Source organism: Eutrigla gurnardus (assembly GCF_963514095.1).
Source record: "Eutrigla gurnardus genome assembly, contig: SCAFFOLD_167, whole genome shotgun sequence".
In the NCBI taxonomy this organism is placed as follows: Eukaryota; Metazoa; Chordata; class Actinopteri; order Perciformes; family Triglidae; genus Eutrigla; species Eutrigla gurnardus.
This window is the reverse complement of record NW_028155291.1, coordinates 25,052-34,426: the sequence shown is the minus strand read 5'-3', so window position 1 is coordinate 34,426 and position 9,375 is coordinate 25,052. Positions and strand designations below refer to the sequence as shown.

At 47.4% G+C, this 9,375-nt stretch overlaps 1 pseudogene across 1 annotated transcript; it reads right to left on the bottom strand.

Moving 5' to 3' along the window:
* Positions 1-364: 364 nt before the first annotated feature.
* LOC311010370 (RNA binding protein fox-1 homolog 3 pseudogene) lies at positions 365-7,597 on the bottom strand (annotated as a pseudogene). Its single transcript, XR_014599468.1, has 2 exons — positions 7,348-7,597; positions 365-508 (listed from the first exon to the last, which is right to left on the bottom strand). The product of XR_014599468.1 is annotated as an RNA binding protein fox-1 homolog 3 pseudogene (transcript).
* Positions 7,598-9,375: the final 1,778 nt, after the last annotated feature.

Below are 9,375 nucleotides of genomic sequence, written 5' to 3'. Positions count from 1 at the left end.
TCACTGCTAAAAGGGAAGTCTGACAGGAAGACGTCTCTCCAGGCTGATCGACGGGTTTGAAGTCACCGGCATCGGATTCTGACTGATCGGGCTGTTTTTCTTTACGTTGGTAAAAACGTGGACTTTGTTGTGTGATTGAGCCGCTTTCTTCAAGCTTGAATATCCTCGTTAAGGGTGATGCTTATTGTTGGTTTTATCTACATGAGGCCAGATTGTCATCTTAAGGGTTCTACTTTATAAAGTCACAAATTTGAGACTTTTCTTTCTCTTGTTTCCGTTGTTTTACTTACTGACTTACTACAGTCGCCCTAACACAGCATCATATGCAACAATGCGTAATAAATGTGATTTCTTTGACACTCACCCCAAACATTTGCCTCAGGTCGGGGTCCCGGAAGCGGAAGGGGATGTTGGAGACGTGTAACCTTTTGGGCTGCTGCTTCTCCGAGGAGTCTGAGTGCTGGAGCTGGAGCTGCTGAGAGGCCTCTGTTTGCGTCACGTCATCTGTCTGCCGGAGGGGAAGCAGAAAAAGGAGACACAAGCTGCTCATTAGCTGCTACAGTATACTGCACCTCGCGGTGCTGAAGTGGGAGAAGGGAAAGGGAGGGGGGGTAACTAACTTCCTCAGCGTCTGCCATTTCTCAATCCGAGAGAAGCCGAAGCCATAAACAGCCGATGACTTATAGTGTCCAACCTGAGGGTGGTGCATTTACAAATCCACTTATTAATCTCTTGCACTTAGCTCCTGAAGATTGAAGGCGCTGACAAAAAAAGGCGTTGGATATAGATCCTCGCCGCCCCCCCGACACGTCTAGACTAAAAGACACATTATTGGTGACGTTGGATCGCGAGCCCCCCCCTGAACCCCCTCGGCGTTGTTGTTTTCCATCATTATGCGAACGCCATGCTGACATTTCTGTATAAATGAGGCGTCTGATGTCAGTGACGGATCCCGCTCGCTGCTCGCCGTGACACCCGAACCCGTGATGGATCTGTCCGATGGGTGCCGCTGCCCCGGCTCGTCTGTTGAGACTTTTTGCTTCCGATGCGTCCGTCGTCTCTGCTGTGCACCGATGTGGAATAAATATCTGCGTAAGTCCAAGGATTTGGTCAAATATGGTCATCGATTGGAAGTTTTCTAACCTGTAGTCTCTGTTGTTCAGGTTTAAATCAGTTTAAAGCCATCTGCGTCGTTTTTGGCGACCCCTGTGGACAAAAGGGGTAGTGTTTTCCAGACCTCTAGATTCCCTTCAGAAAATCTCTTATTTAAAGACGGACGGAAAAAATAAACGAATAGAAACAGCCAATCGGCTCGCTGACGGTCTTGTTTTCTCACAAATGTCATAAAGATGCATCAAAGTTCAATTTTTACTATTTTATAACAAATTAAAAGTTATTCAAAGTGGTTTTAAGAAACTATTCCATTAAGTTAATGGTTCAACAATAGGATGGTGTGATTATTTACGTGTTAAGGAGGAGATTAGCCTAGCTTAGCATAAAGCCTGGAAGCAGCTAGCCAGCTAATTGCTAATTAATTAACACACATCATTGTTGTTTAATCTGTACATGCAGAAGTAAAAGCGACATTTTTTGCTACCAACTTCCTGGAGTCTTGTTGTCAGAGTGAGGTTGCCATGTTGGGCAATAACAGACCGTATCTGGCAACCGCACTGAGCAGATTCTCTTATATGTGCAGACAGAAATAAACAAGATCAGCCCTGTTAATTAGTGAGTTTTATATCTGACCCTGGAGAGAGGAGGTCAACCTTTAACAACAACAACACTGACAGGAAGCGGTGTCATTACGTGCATGACCACAAGAGGTCGCTCATCAGGAAAATATTAACCTCGTTTTTTAGCGTTCGAACAAACAGAAAGTAAAAAATCTCCGATCAACAAAAGATTCAAATCAACAAAAGTGAACCCTGAGGAGGAGGAGGAAGAAGAGAGAGTGAGGAAGAGGAGGAGGAACGAGAGAGAGGAAGAGGAGGAGGAACAAGAAAGAGGAGGAGGAGGATATCGAGCAGTGTGAGATGTAAACTGCAAGGTCTCCTGGGAAATGCTGTCCGAGTGCGGCGAACACAATCCCGTACTGAGACACAGACGTGAACAGAGAAGAGGAGGTCGTCACCGGGGTCCAAACGGTCCAAGATGGCACACGTTCGCACACGAGCGAGGCACGAGAACCCTCCATCTCGCCGCGGGTCCGCCTCCACCGCGGTGACACATCTCCCTCCATTGATGGTGTAAAATGGGCCGGGGGATTTATTCATTATGATCCATCATGGCGGTATTATCATTATCATCATGATCGTAACGATGATCGCCTTTATTATTCTCATTATCATAATCACAATCTCACTGGAATGGCCGTCATCATTCCCTTTTTATGGCCCATTCCCAGACGCTGACATCCACTGTTAACGGTGACAGGTGTTTGATTCAAGGTCCCCACTTTGTCTCTGCGGGGGGGGGGGGGGGGGGGGACACAAGGTACCGGGTCAATCTGTTCATCGCTCACACATGACACTGTCGACCTTTCGCCGGATGTCGCAACTGCTCCGTGTTTGCAAACATCCAGATTAACTGGACGGTTTCCCTCCCAAAGCAACACCGACTCAGTACGTCAGAGTGTCACCGACTCCCCCAGAAACATAATTACCTCCGTGTTACCATTGGAGGCCACCTTCAGTGGCACGTTACCGTCCCGACAGCTGCTGTCACGGCAACCAGGAGGAGGAGGAGGAGGAGGAGGAGGAGGAGGGATGCAAAACACACGGCGTCACCGCCAAAAAAAGAAAAGCCCAGCGGAGAGCTGTCGACTCCACGGCTTCCTGCTCAGTCGCTCCCTCTAAAACACTCCCTTGCCGTTATTTTGCAAATCGCCTGCAAAGTGCTGAGCTCGGCACTTTCCCGCTCCACACAGAGTGGCATTACAAGAGCATAATTGAAACGATCTGATTGGAATGCGGCCAAGCAGGTAGATTACATCCGATTAAAGGGGGGGGGGGCTTTATTCATGATATTTCATGTTTGTTTTCCTTCGGTGACGCGGCTGCAGATGATGACACATGAAGGTGAACCGCCGAGCCTTTACGTTTCAGATTCCGACTCACGACGGGGCTTCTTCTCATGACTCCCGCCGAGGATTCTGGGTATCGTAGTGTGTCGAGATAATCCTCCATGATATAACGTGAAACGATTAAAAAGTGATGGACGTATTGTTAACCTATAGGTGGTAATCTATAGTTGTTTTTATAGTCAACAAACACTCACTACAGCAACCGCTGTGGATTAATCCGCCGCAGAAAAAATAGTCCCCAGAAAATGCAAAAAACCTACAAAGAACAGCTTTTTTCAGAAATTAATGATGATGATTAATTAATGATTTTTCAGATTCACGGATTTAAATGATCATGAAATATTTATATATTTACACTTTACTTTATATATAGTTGAACATATGTGTGTGTGTGTGTGTGTGTGTGTGTGTTCTTTATTGCACTTCAAATAAATCCCTTTTCTCTTGATTTACCTTTGATAATATTTTCCTTTAGGAGTTACTTTGTAGCTTATTGAATCGATGCCGTTGTTTTTATGGAACATCATAATATCATAAATGTTCTTTCACATCACGAAGACTAGAGACTCTATTCTATATATATATTATATATATTCTTATTATCTTATTACCTGATTTGAACCTGGAGCAGAATATATAATATAATCCTGCATTTCCTCCTTTTGTCTTTAAACATGAAACTATATATTTGTTTTTAGATGCAGCGACGTTTTCAGAGACGTTTGCATCAAATTCTACATTAAAGAGCATTTTGGAAATCTTAAAAAAAAAGTGGGGGAATCAGAGGCTCCTCCCACTTCCAGATAACACAGTCATCCCCGGTTTTAGCGCTTGGCCTACACGCCACCGCCGCCGCCATCAACGCCGCCTCGGAAAGCGAAACCCCCGACGGAGTCTCAATCCCTTAAACGCAGCTCACGAGAGAGTGTACGAATGTTTGCATGTGTGTGTGTGTGTGTGTGTGTGTGTGTGTTATCAGAGTCCCCCAGAATCCCCTTTGGAGAGTCTTCGTGCTGCTGACACGCGGCTGTGAAAAATCTGGAATGGAGCGCTGCCCCCGACGCCGCCGCCGCCTTTAATTTGTTATCTGAAAAGAGAATGATTACTCATGAAATTCAACCAAAACCTCAGACTATTTGAACCGAGCCAGATAACGAGCTCAGTTTTTTATTTCTTCTTCTCCCTGGCAGCCCTCTGCTCCTCACTCGTCTCTTAGGATTTGGAGGAAAGTTTGGGGAGGGGGAGGGAGGGGGGGAGGAGGGGGAGGGAGGGGGAGGAGGGGGAGGGAGGGCGCCTCTCTTGCTCAAGTCGCCCTGCTTTCAAGTCAGCTTGTTTGAACACGGCACACAGCGAGGTCCCAGAGGTCTGGATCTGGACAACGCCACCTTCCCAGTATAGAGTGTGTGTGTGTGTGTGTGTGTGTGTGTGTGTGTGTGTGTGGAGAAGAGAGTCCCAGCACCTCATTAAAACATACACACACTCTCCGCTCTCTGCAGGGAATTCACACAGAATCCATATGTTTCACTGAATCTCCACTCTCTCCACTCGCTCTCTCTTTTTTAAGTCTTTAAGTCAAGACGACGTGCCGAGTAAAGCGTCTTCGTGGGGAGGAGAGGAGCTGAGCGCAGCAGAGTCGAGGGAGGGAGGAGGAGGAGGAGGTGAGGGAGGAGGGGGGAGACGCAGTGCTGCTCCCTCAATCTGTGTTTCTGCAGGGTGCCCTAATCAAAGGCACCCGGGCTATACGTCTGTGGCAACCCATGAGCAAACAGGCCGGGTCCGCCATTAAAAGCCGAGGGAGGGAGGGAGGGAGGGGGGGAGGGGGGGCTCAGCGGTGGGCGACACTACACCAGCGGCCCCCGAGGATTAGACTCTCTGTTTACACCCCACTAATCTCATCCCTCTGTCCTCCCGGAGAAAAAAGAGATGGGTGGATGGTGCAAAGAGAGAGGGAGGAGGGGGGAGGAGGAGGGGGGAGGGAGGAGGGGGGAGGGAGGAGTGAGGCGAGCTCTCATCTCTCCATGGCCACCGACTCTGGGCTTTCTTCACAGCGGGCGAGCACATGAAATGAAATCACATGCGAAATGGAGAGAGAGGGAGAGAGAGGGAGAGAGAGGGAGAGAGTGTACAGTGTCGGAGGGGGAGGAGGGGGGAGGAGGGGGAGGAGGGGGAGGCTGAACCTCCTGCCAAGTCTCTCCTCACTTTTAAACTTTCTCGGGTGTCAGCCATTACTGTAAGTGCGGCGTGCAGAACCGCGGAAAGCATCACACAAATCTCCAAATCAAAACGCCGCCGCATCCACCCGGCGATAACGACGTCGCCGTGGCGACGCTCCACGCCGTATAAGCACCCCCCCCCCCCCCACACACACACACACCACCGCCAACCGAATGATCGCCGCAGAGTTATATAAGCATATATAAGCATGACGAGTGACAATGAGAGTGACCCAGATCCGTGACCTCACCGTGACCTCACCGTGACCTCGCCAAGCAGCTCATTATCCATCTTTCCACGCGTCTAAAAGTTGAGAGGTGAGTAAATGTGTTTTATTTGTCTACGTATTATAATACACGTATGGAATCTTCATGATGAGAGCGTCTGAGGTCCTGTAGAAGATGCAGTCACCAATAATGAGCTGAATGTAGGAAAATCGAGTCGTAGCGGGGGGCAAAGACGTGGAGAGAAAGGGGGCGTGTCCTCGTTCAGAAGTCTCCTTCCTCACGCAAATAAATAAATAAAACAGCGACGGGTTTTTTTTACATTTTTTTTTAGCGAGAGCCCCCAAATGGCTCTTCAGAAATGCACTTTCATTTCACGAGGAGCAGAGTTTCACCTCCTACGTCTCGAGCACAAAAGTCTCCGCCGCCACATCAAAGTCTTCGCTGGTACTTTCACTCTCGAGTCTCACTTTTTCAAATCTGAGCTTTTGTGTCGATGCAGACGACAACCGACCCGTCCGACCAAGTTCTCATAAAACTGTAGAAATGCAAACGTTTCCAAAGGTCTAGAGGAGCTGAAGATACAAGATTTAAATATAGATTATGAAAACAAAGAAGGAACAAATGAAGACACGTTGTGTCACTTAAAGTCTCTTTTGATTAAAATAAACAATAACTATATTATTTATATTACAAATACTATATATACGGTATGAAAACTGGAAGACGGACGTCTTTCGGCACAAACGGCACAGAAAGATTTCAAGGTTTTGAAGAAATGGCAGACGATGGAAGTTAAGAGTAAAGACAACATTCATCAAATCAACAAGAAAATCTCACATTTAGCTTCAGAAGACGACAGAAGACGTTGAACTTTTTGTCAACGTTTTGCTTAAACTGTGAATCTGTGAACCAATCAGGTGTTTGGTGCTTCTAAAGGACGATTCCACCAAGTCAAGGTTCTTTTAGTGATTCTCCTAGGTCGACAGTTTGATCGAGCAGTAATTGGCGGCCTCTGATTGGTTGTTTTTCGCCATCAGGAGCTGGCAGAGGAACCTGATTGGTTCACAGATTATCTGGTTAACACACTTCTGTCGGGACGCAGCGGAGGAGGAACCAAGTCACCGGTTTTAGGAAGTCACAAGTCAAATTAAAACTTTGAGTTTCAGGTCTTTAACAAGAAGAAGAGAGTGGTAATATATGAGTTTATCAAACATGGGTTTGTACACAAGTGTGACTTAAGACGAGATCTGGGAAATTAAATTAAGTTAACAATTTGAGGCAACATTTATTTAAATACCACACTTCTTTATCTTTAGGCTTGGGGGGGAACGGTCCAATCAGAGTGGAGTCTAAGTCATCAGGACCCGAGTCCCAGACATGAGTCTTGGTTCCAAACCTCTGCAGTGACAGAATGAGCAAATATGACAAAAAGTTGTTTCCATTCAAGTTTGGGAAGTTTAAAATAATCACACACACATACACACACATACACACACACAAACACACACACACACACATACACACACTTACACACACACACACACACACACACACACACACACACACACACACACACACACACACACTTACACACAGACACACAGACACACACACACACACACACACACACACACACACACACACACTTACACACAGACACACACACACACACACACACACACACTTACACACAGACACACACACACACACCTCCACATCATCGTCATGTCACAGAAACAAGAAGGTAAAGTAGTGATAAGAGCGTGTGTTTACTTGCTGACAGCGTGTTGAGAACAGTGTTTGCAGGTGATGGAGGACACTGACCGGTGCGGTCGTGGCGGCGGGGATGGCGGGCGTGCTGTTGTCGGTGCCGGCCGGCTCGCTGTGCGTCTGCGTGGGCGTGTACAGGGTCATGGCGTGCTCGGGGACCCGGCTCTGCCCGCTGTAGTCCTGCGTCGGGAGCGGGTGTGGTGCCGCGAACTCGGCGGGGATGCCGTTCTGTGGGGGGGGAGGCGGGTACTGGGCGGGGGTGTACGGCTGGGCCATCGCTTCTGGCGGGTTACTGGCCTCTTGGTTACCCTGGCAACAAACAGGAAGCAGGCGGCGAGATTAAAGCACATTGTTTGACACCAGTGAGATTCAAGAGGCAACCAGAGGGGGGGGAGGGGCTGTCCTGCAAACCAAGCGAGTCAGGCGGTGGGGTGAGTTGGGGGGGGGAACAGCCCATCATATCACATCTCAGCTCACATTACAGAATTCCTTGATCATCGCTAATGAACACAGTTTACGTTGTAGAGCAGGGCGAGGGCCGAGAGTCGTTTGCTCAACGGCAAAGCACAAGAGGAAAAGATCAATTAATTGATAAAATTTTGATTAGGGCCTTTGATTTCAGTGACAGGTCTGTTAAAGCGGCAGCTGCTCCCACTTTAAAACATGAACCTGTCTCACTCTCAGACCCGCTCCGCTGTCACAATATTAAAAAAAGAAGCTCTTTGAACCACAGCATACCTTTTTTTACTTTTTTATTTGTCGGAACCCTCAGGGTGTTTTTCATAAGACAACATTAAGTCCGTTTTAATTGAACTCCGGAGACCAGCTTGTGATAGCTGGTCCTGGACCGGTTGTCTCGGTCTGCACCGGAGTACGAACCAAACAAACCAACACAAAGCGTTCAATTAAAAACAGACTAAACGTCGGAATCCAACCGGCAGGAAGGGAATTCACACGGAGGCGTTTGTTGGGTAAAAAAGGACGGTTTACTCAGATTTCTGACTTCTGGGGGCCAAAGAGAAACTACAGAAACAGAGTGTAAGAGGGTGGGAAGGGATTCATGCAACAGAAGCAGAGAAATTGCTGCTTATTTGGGTGTAATTTGCAACCGAACCGGGCTGGAGAATGTGAAGGCGTACCCCCCGTACGCCGACGACTCTCACTCCTCCGTACGTAACATATCTGGTATCTGCAGCCGCATATCGTTTCTTTTTTAGTCTCCATTCCAGACTGAAGTGATAAAGATGCCCAGATGCCCCCCCACACTTCCATAAACCCCCTTTTTCTGTCTCGTGTGGACGCCCGAATGATGAGCGGCAGAAATAATGGACTTTTCTGGCCGGTGCACGTTGTTAAACTCGGTAATAGTTGGACTACGAAGAAAGTGCACGTCTTATTGTTTTTTTTTTTCACGAATCCAAAACTAATGAGCAGAACAGCAGAGATCAGTGCTTTTTTTTTTTTTTGCCGGAGCGAGAGCCGGGTCGGTATCCATCCCGATGTAAAAAAAAAGAAAAAAAGGTGAGACAATAACACTGAAATCCAATAACACCCTCCCTGCAAATTCCCCCTCAATCAAATTTAAAGATACAGATCATGCGAGCTCAATGCATAACTCTTTAGATAAGAGAGGAGGAGGAGGAGGAGGAGGAGGAGGAGGAGGAGGAGGAGGAGGAGGAGGAGGAAAAAAAGACAAGAAAGCAACACCAGCATTGAGAGGGTTTATGATTGGAGAAAAACAATAACCGTAAACAGATAGAGAAGTTTCTGTCTCTTCCTTTTACAAGCTGGAGGAGGGGGAGGGAGATCGGAGATAAATGTGTTATATTCCCTCTTCTTTTTTCTTTTTCTGGTGTTTGGCCTCTTTCTGCAGACTTCCTCAGAATAAAACCCTATCAGGGCAGGAGGAGGAGGAGGAGGAGGTTTGTGGTTTTAATGAGAGCGAGCCGAGCAACGCTGCTGTAAAACGTAGTGGAAATAATTCTACTCTGACGTGTTGGCAAACAAAACCGCTCTCTGCCAATTAAGGAAATGCTCCATTATCCAGATGAAAAAGAGAGAGGAGCCTTGAGAGGTGCTGAC